The sequence below is a fragment of the Salvia miltiorrhiza genome, chromosome 7 (assembly GCF_028751815.1).
Source record: "Salvia miltiorrhiza cultivar Shanhuang (shh) chromosome 7, IMPLAD_Smil_shh, whole genome shotgun sequence".
In the NCBI taxonomy this organism is placed as follows: domain Eukaryota; kingdom Viridiplantae; phylum Streptophyta; class Magnoliopsida; order Lamiales; family Lamiaceae; genus Salvia; species Salvia miltiorrhiza.
In genome coordinates, this window is record NC_080393.1 from 41,566,965 (window position 1) to 41,578,905 (window position 11,941).

Genomic DNA, 11,941 nt, shown 5'->3' on the forward strand with positions numbered 1-11,941 from the left:
GAGAGAGGAAACTTTTGCAAGATTGTATTTGATTTGGATGATCTTGTGTATCTTTAAAGAGATTTGTAAATCTTAGGGAATATTTAGTAATTAATGGATGATCTATCTCTCACTCTAATCTCTCTCTAATCTCTACACTCTCCATCTCATACTCTCAATTCTCTACTCTCTCAAATCCATACTTAGCAAAATTTAGGCATATAACATATGGTATGGGTGATTAAATAAAGTGTGTGAAAGGTGATCAAATAAAATCACAAAACTATGGTAATGTCACTCATTAATAAAATACCACATCATAAATATTCATGTGACCAAAATAATAATTATAGCACTCATATTAGTGCACTCACATATATATAATATTCCTCTTCGTAGGAAGAAAAATAATTTAAAAAAAAATATTATGCTCGGAAAAATTTTCATAAACCGGCCTCATTCGATTTCTCGATAAAAATAAACCATACTTGCTTTGGAAACTTAAACAAAATTCCAAATGCTAAGGTCTCAAATAAAAATCATAATAACTCGGTCACAATGACACACGTCACAAAATCACATAATTACTCAGTCACGTAAATTCACATAACATCACATCAAAACAGTCGGCAGACTCAGATAAGTTAGACGTCTCTCTGACCGACTCTATATATCTAGGTTTCTCACTCTTTCTTCCTCGACTCTATTTCCAACTCAGTATTCCTATTTTTCTTAATAGGACAGTCAATCTCTAACAATTCAGTATCCGGTAACTCTATTCCCGGTAGTTGGAAATAAAATAAAATCTCAACTCGATATCAATCAGCATCTCTATCTCAACTCATTTCTCAAATCTCATCACTCTAATTCCATCATCGGTTTATTCATTCGTATCTCTATTTAAAAGACAATCCGTCTTATCTACTCATAAAAAAAGTAGTCTCGTATTTCGACATCTCGGTACTCTTATTAGTGTTAAGACACTATCTCACAACATGAGGAAAAGTACGGGGTGTTACATCCTACCCCCCTTAAAAAAAAATTTCGTCCCGAAATTTGAGTTATTCTTCTTCGGGAAAAAGCTCTGGGTACTTCTCTTTCATCTTCTCTTCAACTTCCCATGTTGATTCTTCTTGACTATAATATCTCCATTGGATTTTCATCAAAGGAATCGATTCGTCCCTCAATTATTGGATCTTCCAGTCCAGTATAGCATCAGGTCTATCTCATCGTAGCTCAAAACTGGTTCCAGGGACACCTCTTCTTGATAGATGACGTGTTTTGGATTAAACACGAACTTTCTCAATTGAGAAACATGGAAAACGTCATGGACGTTCGCGAAGCTCAGAGGCAACGCTAGTTTATAGGCTACATGGCCTATTTACTCTAATACATATCATAAGGTCCTATATATCTCGGTTTGAGTTCTTGTTAACTCGAAAATAACATGCTCCCCGAGATAGGGAAAAACTCACATAATCATCGTTTCTATCATCAACAGAATCTATTCACAATTACTCAATTGTTGAGTTTTCTTTTCTCGATTTTGCTAATCGATGCCATAATTCATGGCTAAGTGGTCTCACTTCTATTGTGGAAGTCTCTAATAGGTATAATTGTATAAGGTTGTCAAAGTGGCGCCTTCACGTGTTAACACGTTAAACATCCTTCTACGAAAGATGCCCCCTCTCGCTTCTTATTCTCCTATCAAAGCGTCGTTTCAGTCTTGGCATATCTTCATACTGCCCACATGTGTGGTGTAAGGGTGTCATGAGCTTCGCTCATAATCTCATTCCTCAACTCTTCTTTATCGGGTATACACACTCTCTTTTAGACAAAAAGGCATTATCTGTCGTCTCTTCATAATTCTCTACTTTTTCGGTTCGAAACTTTATTCGCAATCTTTCCATCTTCTCATCCACTCTCTATGCTGTGACCAATCTCGATCGTAGGTCAGGGGTAACGTTCAGCGCAGAAATTATTATTTCTGTCGTTTGTGGTGGTATTACTACCTCCAAATTCATCTTCTCGAATTCCTCGATTAGGTTCTCTTCTCGAGTAAGGAGAAATCCTAACTCTCCCTGATTCTTTCTGCTCAAAGCGTCGGTTACAACGTTAGCCTTCCCGGGGTGATAATTTATTTCACAATCGTAGTCTTTCATCAACTCTAGTCATCTTCTTCGTCGTATGTTCAGATCTTTTTGTTCAAAGAAATATTTGAGACTTTTATGATCGGTGTACATCTCACACCGTGCTCTATAGGAATGGCGTCTCCAGATCTTCAAAGCATGCACTACGGCTGCTAATTCTAAATCATGCGTCGGATAACTCATCTCGTGTGATCTCAGTTGTTGCTAAGCATACGCTATAACTCTTCATTCTTGCATCAGTGCACATCTTGGACCATTTCTCGATGCATCAGTATAAACTGCATACTCTTGATCCGCTTTTGGAATAGCTAACACTGGGGCTATTGTGAGCCTCTTTTTCAGCTCTTGAAAACTTCGCTCACATTCGTCCGTCTGACGGACTTGACTTCTTTCTTTAGCAGATGCGTCAATGGCTTAGCGATTTCTGAAAAGCCCTCAATAAAACGTCGATAATACCCTGCTAATCTCAGAAAACTGTGAATCTCGTGCGGTGTGGTTGGCGATCTCCGCTCCTGTACCGCTTGAACTTTTGCTGGGTCTACTTCAATTCCTCTCGCGGAAACAATATGGTCGAGAAAATTGACTTCTTCAGGCCAGAACTTTCATTTGCTAACCTCGCTTAAAGCTTTTCAGCTCGTAATCTTTTTAGCACGATCATCATGTGCTCTTTGCGTTCTCGTTTACTCTTCGAGTAAATCAGGATATCGTCAATGAAGACTATCACGAACTTGTCTAGGTATTTGCGAAAAATGCAGTTCATATGATCCATGAATACTGTCGGGACGTTCGTCAAACCGAAAGACATATCTTCCAAACATCTTTGAGTTTATAGTAATGCCATAATGCATACGCGATGCCGTCTTCGGAAATATCTTCCGATCATATCTTCAGCTGATGGTATCCCGTTCTCATGTCAAACTTTGAAAAAGTGCTCGCTCCTTGTAGTTGATCGAATAGATCATCGATCCGGGGGTAACGGATATTGATTCTTCAACGTTACTTTATTCAGCTCTCGATAATCGATACACAACCTCAAGCTTCCATTCTTTTTTTTAACAAAAAGAACTGGTGCTCCACATAGTGAAACACTGGGTCGAAAAGAAAATCGTATCTAGAAATTCTTGGAGTTGCAACTTCAACTCTTGCAACTCTGTGGGGGTCATTCTATACGGCGCTTTCGACGTCGGTACGGCGCTAGGTTCTAACTCGATCGTAAACTCAAGCTGTCGATCTGGGGAAAACCCGGTAAAGTCTCAGGAAAACGTCTTTATACTCTCGCACATCTGGTACGTCGTCAACGTTTGCCTCGAATTCATCTCTCTGGTTCAAAATATACAACATACGCGGTTGTATCTTTTCTTCGCAAGAGATTTCTTGCTTACAGTGCCGAGATAATCGGCGTCTTCTTCCATTTTCTCTCAATACCAATGAAGGAAATTGGTTCTCGGCCAAATGGCTGAAAATATATTCGTCTCTCCGTGCATTGTTTCTTTGCACGATTTTCTTCTAACCAGTCCATTCCTCACATTTATATCCAAGTACCACATATGCATCAGTCTCAGATTTCTAATCTCGAGCTTAATCGATTCTAACTTAAATTCTAAGTTAGGGCATACGGATGAAACCGTAGTAATTCTGTCTATGGGTACGGCTACTCTTTAGAGGTTGTGGATCAAGCTCTATGTTCAGTGTCGAACAAACATACTATGGGCACATCTTTCAACTCGCCTATATCTAACGAATTTCCTCTATTCTTGTCCGGTGCTTCCTACTCAAGCGCGAACAGTTTCTGGCGATGCGGTTGATACGCCCACGACGATGCAGTCGATTCGCCTGCGGGGTTGGTAGTTGCCTTCCTGATTGACGCGGTCGATAGGCTGGCTGTTGTCGCTGTGGTGGAAATAGCGGTAGATTCCCTCCATTGCTTTGAGTTGCGGTCGAAACTGAATCGGTCGTCTTTCGCTTCCACTTTGCTGACGATTCGGACACTGTTTCGAATAGTGCCCGATCCTTCCGCAGGTATAATTGCTTATTCTTTCTCATCTTGCGTTATCTCCGACGTAATTTATTGCTCTTCGACAAAGCGATAACCCTCGCGGTCCTTGAAAAACTGCTGCTGGGGCAGCTGGGCCAATTAAAAGCCGTTCGTCTCGGTTCTGATATTGTGGTGGCGCATCATGACTCTGCCACGGCTTCTTGGGGTATTGACTTCGGTCGTCCCATTTTCTCTTTTCTTCTTGCCCGCATCCAGGAAAGGATGGATTGCACATCTGAGTGCTCTAACTCGTTTGGGTGCTGAAGCTCAAATCACGTTCTCTGGCTGCATTGCCAGTCTTATATCAAATGCTCTATTTAATGCTTCAGTACACATAACCGCATTCTGACTCGTTACATCGTCTCGTACCTCTTGTCTCAAACCTGATCGAAACAAAACTGACATCTTCTCAATCATCTCTTCTCGATATGTGGCACACCGGACCTAGTCGCGAAACTGACGTTCGTATTCAGCTACGGTTTTATTGCCTTATCTCATATCATCAACTCTATTTCTTTCTTCGATCGGTTTTTCTTTCTCGGTAAAAGTCTAAGGGAACATATATCAACCTTAGAACTAATTCTCATAACTCACGAATCATAAGACTCTTACTCAACATCATACTATTTTCTCAATTCTCATAACTCATCGTCAAAGACATATTTCATGTCTATCAATGCAACATTAGCTCAAAACTCTACTCAAGCATAGAGACTCTCTGGTCATCGTCATATAGACATATAAGAAAATTTTCTCTTTCGAGAACTCTTACTAATTGCGGGGCGTAACGAAAATAAAACATCCTCTAATACTACGACGATGCTACATCTATACTAGTTGTCATCTCAGTCTACTATCGTGGAAAACATTATCTGCTCTAATCTGTCATCTCGATCCCCTTGAATCTGCTATTGCCTATTCTGGCTTAGCATCACTTCTTCTCGTCCTCGAATTTGTTAGCTTGTTGCATACTTGGCTAATATAATAAAATCCATAATCGAAAAGTTGTGCTCGTCCCGTAATAATTATATTCTATGGCTGCTCCCATATATCGTGTTTCTTCCAAACACTCTTCTTGTTATACCATCCTAGTTACCTAGACATTCCTAATTCTTGTCGGATGTGGTAGGGTAATAGGATGTGATGAATAAAAATGCTTGATTTTGAACAAGACGAGCTCAAGTAATGGAATGATTCCATAATAGCCAGTGCTGTTTCAAGGATAATGAAGAAGTTACAATTAAGGCAAGATCAAAAGCTAGAACAAAATCTAGAACAAAAACTGAGATATGATATGATAGAAATAAATCAATACTGGAGGTAGAAACAATCCACTAAGTGGAAAATGAATAAATTGTCCACTGTTAAGCAAGGGGCAAGGATTTCCAACACAAACGGCTCAGGCTCAAACACAGTGGATCTGGAAAAATTTTCTCAATAGGAAATAGTTCATCTCCTGTTGGAGTTCAAATGGATGCAGAAAAATTTAAATACGACCCAGCGGGATAGGGACTCAATAAGTCTACTCTCATGACTACTCTAGCGATGAAACGCGCGGGTCCCGGTGAAAGTACCTCTATTTCAAAGTACTATTGGTCGATAGTATCTATGCATCCCATGAAGTCTCCATAACACGTTCGTCCTATTAGGGTCGTGTCCCTAAATCGCGCTAAAAACTCTAACTCTCGTCGTATTATCTCAACGGTTGGTTTCTCTGTTCCTTTTCTTCATCTTCTTCTTGGTTTATGCTTGGTTCCCTCTTCTTTTCGGAGGTATACTACAAAAGGAAAAAGAGTTATATAACTATCGATCTCTAAACTAACCGTTCGTCTTTACAAAATACAAATCCTCGTTTCTCATTTCACTTCTATATCTCATTTGTGATCTCAAAGTTCTCAAAACTCTCATCCAGTCTATTTCTCGTCTATCATCGTTCGAAATTCTCATCAATCTCTATTTCTCATTTTTTTTTTTTTTCATCATGCATCAGCATCATCATCATTCTCAAAGCTCTGCTAAAGATAGTGAAACTCACTAATCATAAACATCTCTTGTATATATATATATGGAAAATTGCCTCTTTCTCGAGGTCTTTTACAAAAGTAAAGTCTTATGTACAAAAGCCCTAACTCCAAAATGATGCTCTAACTATACAAGCATCATACATACTAAGCATATATAGATCTAGGCTATACATACATACACACTATACTATGCTTCTCTACCTATATATATCAACTATGCATCTATACATATATACGCGTCTACTAGACATACGTGATCACTAGACATCATATCTCGAGATCCAGCTCGTCGCCTCAATCAATACGGGCTGTCATAATCTGACTCATCCACTATCGGAGTATAGACAGGTGTCTCAGGAATAGGTATCCACGTATCAACTCCATCGGCAGTAGTCTGTCGCTGCAGTGGCTGGGTCCAACCATAGCCGACCGTCATCTCTGGAGTCTCCTCCTCGGGGTCCTCCTCATCACTATCGGAGCGTGCCGGCCGAGATCCTCCCTCCTGAGCGTCTCGGTACGGTGAATATAGAATCGGGTGCATGTACGTCTGGAAGGCCAAAGTGCCAAGCTCAGGCAGCGGGGCAACCCTCGGATATGGATCTGAAGGAACATGCTGCGTCTCAGACTCAGTAGAATCAATCGGCTGTGTCGACTCAACAGGTGGCAATGGCAACGGTATCGTCGCCGGTGTCAAATCCCAAGGCGGGAAAACAGCACTGGGAGAAGGAATAAGTGATACAAACGCAAACGGATCACGCTCAATCCCAGGTGAGTACGGCTCGAAAACCATCGGCTCTGGATCATCGGACTCGAGAGAAACTGAAATCGGATCAGCTGGGGGTAGAGGTGCCATCAGAATCGGCTCCTCGAGAGGTGGAGGCACAACAACTAGCTCCCTTCCCTGGGCTGGTCCCTCAAGCTCTCCATACGGCGGTGAAGGCGGATCGCCATGAGCAAGATAACGGTGGCTCAGCGTCGCGATGAAGCCACTAAGGTCTCCGTACCTGATGCCCTCCAACCAGGTAGTATCTACGTACTGGGGCACTAAAGATGTCGCCCAGTCTCGCCACAAAGGTGGCAGTAGTGGAATCAAAAGCGTAATGGCCTCCGCGCCATCGATCCCATAGGGAATAGCCCTCCTCCATCGTCGGTGATAGTGTGCCAGAAGTTCACCCAAGGTGTCATCCTCGTCCGGGATATACTCCCTGAACCATCGCTGCATCGCTGTCTCGATATGACTCGGCATCCTGTAATATAAAACATCATATCCATTAGAAAATGGATGACGAAACTTACTTGGTACATCTCAATCAACAACATACTCGTCCTCGTTTGGTACGGTGGGGCATCGGCTATACTAGCCTCAACATTCCTCCTCATATTCCACATCAACTGCCTCATATCAGATTCCATCATCTCAAATAATTCCGTCATCAAAACAATTCATAACTCATTAGTAACCCAAACTCAGCTTTTAACAGAAAAGCAATAAGAAACAACATCAACCTCTTACCTCGTTAAGCCGGAGGAGATGGGGTGCTGGGGTTTCGTTTCAAACTGACTCTCTCAAACTAGCCTAAGAATTCAAATTAGACTAGTACTCAAGTTAAAAAGATACCAGTAATCAAAGGTTCAACTCAGTCAAGCAATAGACTCAGAGCAGATGACCTGCTCTGATACCACCCTGTCGCAGCCCGAAATCCCGACACTAGTGATAGTGGGGTACGAGTGTCGATACGACTATTTTTAAAGAATAAAAGATAAGAAGAATAGGTCGAACATCAAGCGGAAGCTCACATCAAAGCATGCTAAGGAAAATATTATCAATTGAACCCAAGGGTAAAATCGTCAACGTCGTTGTAACTTTTTAATTATCAGGAATTTCACGAATAAAAATAAAACAGGTATAGCTTATTTTTCATAAGGAAACATAATATGCAGAGTATCGCAGCAAAAGGCGAACCAGTTACATGTATGGAGACACATAACCGTGAGTATATTACTTGATTCATATTCAAAGTAACTTCACATCAAGACTTTATCGATAAAAAGGAAATACGATAAAGTAAATACGTCATCTAACGATTCCCCACCAGCACCAGACCAATCTCACTCCTCGCTTAGCCTGCACATTTAGAAATACATGCAGGGCGTGAGTATATAATACTCAGTGGGCAAACGCCGAAAAACAAGAAAGGCGCTCTTAGAGCTATAAGTTTGAAACTTGCCACATCTCAGCAATACACAGAAATAAAGTTAGCGTAAATGAATCTGTGCATGCAGTTTTCATAATCAACATCATAAATAAGTAACTGCGCAGTTTAAACATTCATCATGTATGTACCACTTCCACTACTCATCATCAAAGGTACTGAGAAGTAGGCCTCCCTCTCAAGTACCGTGACCGGCCGACCCGAAGACGGCTCACAGTCACCTCTGTGCACAAAATCCCGCTTGTGGCAGGACCGAATTCGTCTCATCAGTAGAGGGTAACACACAAGCTCAACATCAAAAATTGGCAAGTCAAACAGTTCTCAAATATCATTTATCTCAAAACATTTGTTAATCTCATAACATCATTATATCATCAAATCATTTTAGAAAACTCGGATAATATATTTATACTCAAAATATTGCCCACCTGAAGACCTTACTCAAAAACTCCCGTCAAAGTGGAGTTACTTACTTCCTTGCTCTGCTCGTGTCTTCAGGGATCATCGTCATCATCGAAGGTTCATGTCATAAAATGAATCCCGATTAGAAACTCAACGACAAAAACTCATGCCTCAACTCATGCTCTATATTATATTCTATCTCTTAATCAACTCTACATAAACTCTTTACTCATTTCAAAACCTTAAGTCCAAGGATAGGTTTCAAGAAAATCATGGTTCTAAGTCTCGATTTATCACTCATATATGGCTCGTCTAATATCATTCAAACACTTAGGCAACACAATCACATAAGGCACATAAGAAAATACCATCAAACGTCATCAAGACATGTTCTGTTTTTACACAGACTCGACTTCAAACTTTAACACGTTCTGACTCCGACATCCCCTGGACTCCAGACTCATACCAAACGAAAGGTATTTGAGTCTAGTTTCATTTAAAAAAAAGTAGAGTCAGAAACTCCAAGTGGTTTGGGAGATATGGCGTTTTTACCAAGGTCTACCATATTCGGCAGTTTTGAGCAATCGGAAACATTGATTTTTTTAAAATAGTAAACGTTGTCCAATTGAGCTCAAATTTGGTGGATATCTAGCCCATACAGTAAGGTTGATACCATAAAAATTTGGAAATCTAATTCACACAGGAAGTCACTGAAATGAATGACTTTGTCCCCTGTTCTCTGAAATTCCCGGCAGAAATGTGCAGATTTGGTTTTGCATTTTATAAAAATAGTAAATCAAGTCCAAATGACTTGAAATTTTACAGAGGTGCTCAAGACTCATGTAGGGACATTCTGTAAAATTTTCAAAGCTTTTTGATATCGACAAACCGTCGATCACAGTAGGTCAGTAGCCTACGAAAAATCACCAAAAATTCATTCCCAACTCTTAAATGCTCAATTTAACATTTATACAAAGCAAACACATCAAAACTCATTTTAAGCACTTAAAGCACTTAAAAACATTCAAATACATCAAAATACTCATAATACTCAATCTTGACTCTTTTCTTTCATCATCCACTCAAATCTCAAGGAAAACGTTTCTACAACGTATCAATCAAATTCCTTTCAATCTCATGCTCAAAATTTCTCAATCATTCATTATTGACCTCATACATCATGTAACTCATTTTACACATATATTTCCCTTTTTATCATGTAAACTAACTCTAGTGAAAAACTCATATATCATCATAAAATTCTCAACAAAAGCATGACAACTTCACAAAATGATCATAAATCAATTTGACCTCATTTTATCATTCGTTAACCCCACATCATATGAGAACTCAAAAACTCCTTCAAACTAAACTAAGTCCAAATTTTACTTAGCTTACATTAGACTTAATCAAACATATTAAAACACTACTATCATGCTCAATTACACATATCTTAAGTTAAATCACTTAATAGACACATAGACAAGAAGATCCTAATTTTTATTAAACTAAACTCTAAGAAATTTTATAAACTCACATGGATCTTTAATCTCATCATATATCTATCAATTTTAGTCATTTAAACTCACATCAAAACCATCAATTCACAAATAAGGGCATATATACACATATCCCTAATTCTAGTAAACTAATCTCATATCAAAACTCCAATTGACATCATATACTCAATTTACTCCATCAATCATCATCATATACACCTCATAAACTCATTTTCATCATCAATTCATCACCTTGATCATCAAGTCAAAAATTCCCAATTTGGGGTAAACTAACTCAACCGAATTTTTACATCACAAAGCATAGCTTTTCAAAACATACACAAATCATTACCAAACATCACATAGATCATTTTTCTCACCTCAATTCAAGGAAAGAAGAAGAAAAATTTTTGAAGGGTAAGATACCCATTTTTTTCGAAAATTTGAAGGAAAAAGGGAGGGGGGTGATTTCTTGCTCCAATCCTTCAAATAAACTCATATACACACTCATACAAATTATATCTATGAAAATGGAGATCACTTACCCAAGTTTTTCACCAATTATCCAAATTTTCTCTCACTATTCTTGAAACCAATCTTCAAGGATTCTCTTGGATTTAAGTTAATAGGATGTGTTTATGGAGGATTTAAGTAGTGATTTATGTGTTTGGCATACTTGGTAGAGCTTCGGAGGTTTCATCAATGGCTAACAATGGAGGAAAGTAGAGAGATGAAGGGGAGAGAGAGATGACCGAAAATGGGGTGGAGAAGAGAGAGGAAACTTTTGCAAGATTGTATTTGATTTGGATGATCTTGTGTATCTTTAAAGAGATTTGTAAATCTTAGGGAATATTTAGTAATTAATGGATGATCTATCTCTCACTCTAATCTCTCTCTAATCTCTACACTCTCCATCTCATACTCTCAATTCTCTACTCTCTCAAATCCATACTTAGCAAAATTTAGGCATATAACATATGGTATGGGTGATTAAATAAAGTGTGTGAAAGGTGATCAAATAAAATCACAAAACTATGGTAATGTCACTCATTAATAAAATACCACATCATAAATATTCATGTGACCAAAATAATAATTATAGCACTCATATTAGTGCACTCACATATATATAATATTCCTCTTCGTAGGAAGAAAAATAATTTAAAAAAAAATATTATGCTCGGAAAAATTTTCATAAACCGGCCTCATTCGATTTCTCGATAAAAATAAACCATACTTGCTTTGGAAACTTAAACAAAATTCCAAATGCTAAGGTCTCAAATAAAAATCATAATAACTCGGTCACAATGACACACGTCACAAAATCACATAATTACTCAGTCACGTAAATTCACATAACATCACATCAAAACAGTCGGCAGACTCAGATAAGTTAGACGTCTCTCTGACCGACTCTATATATCTAGGTTTCTCACTCTTTCTTCCTCGACTCTATTTCCAACTCAGTATTCCTATTTTTCTTAATAGGACAGTCAATCTCTAACAATTCAGTATCCGGTAACTCTATTCCCGGTAGTTGGAAATAAAATAAAATCTCAACTCGATATCAATCAGCATCTCTATCTCAACTCATTTCTCAAATCTCATCACTCTAATTCCATCATCGGTTTATTCATTC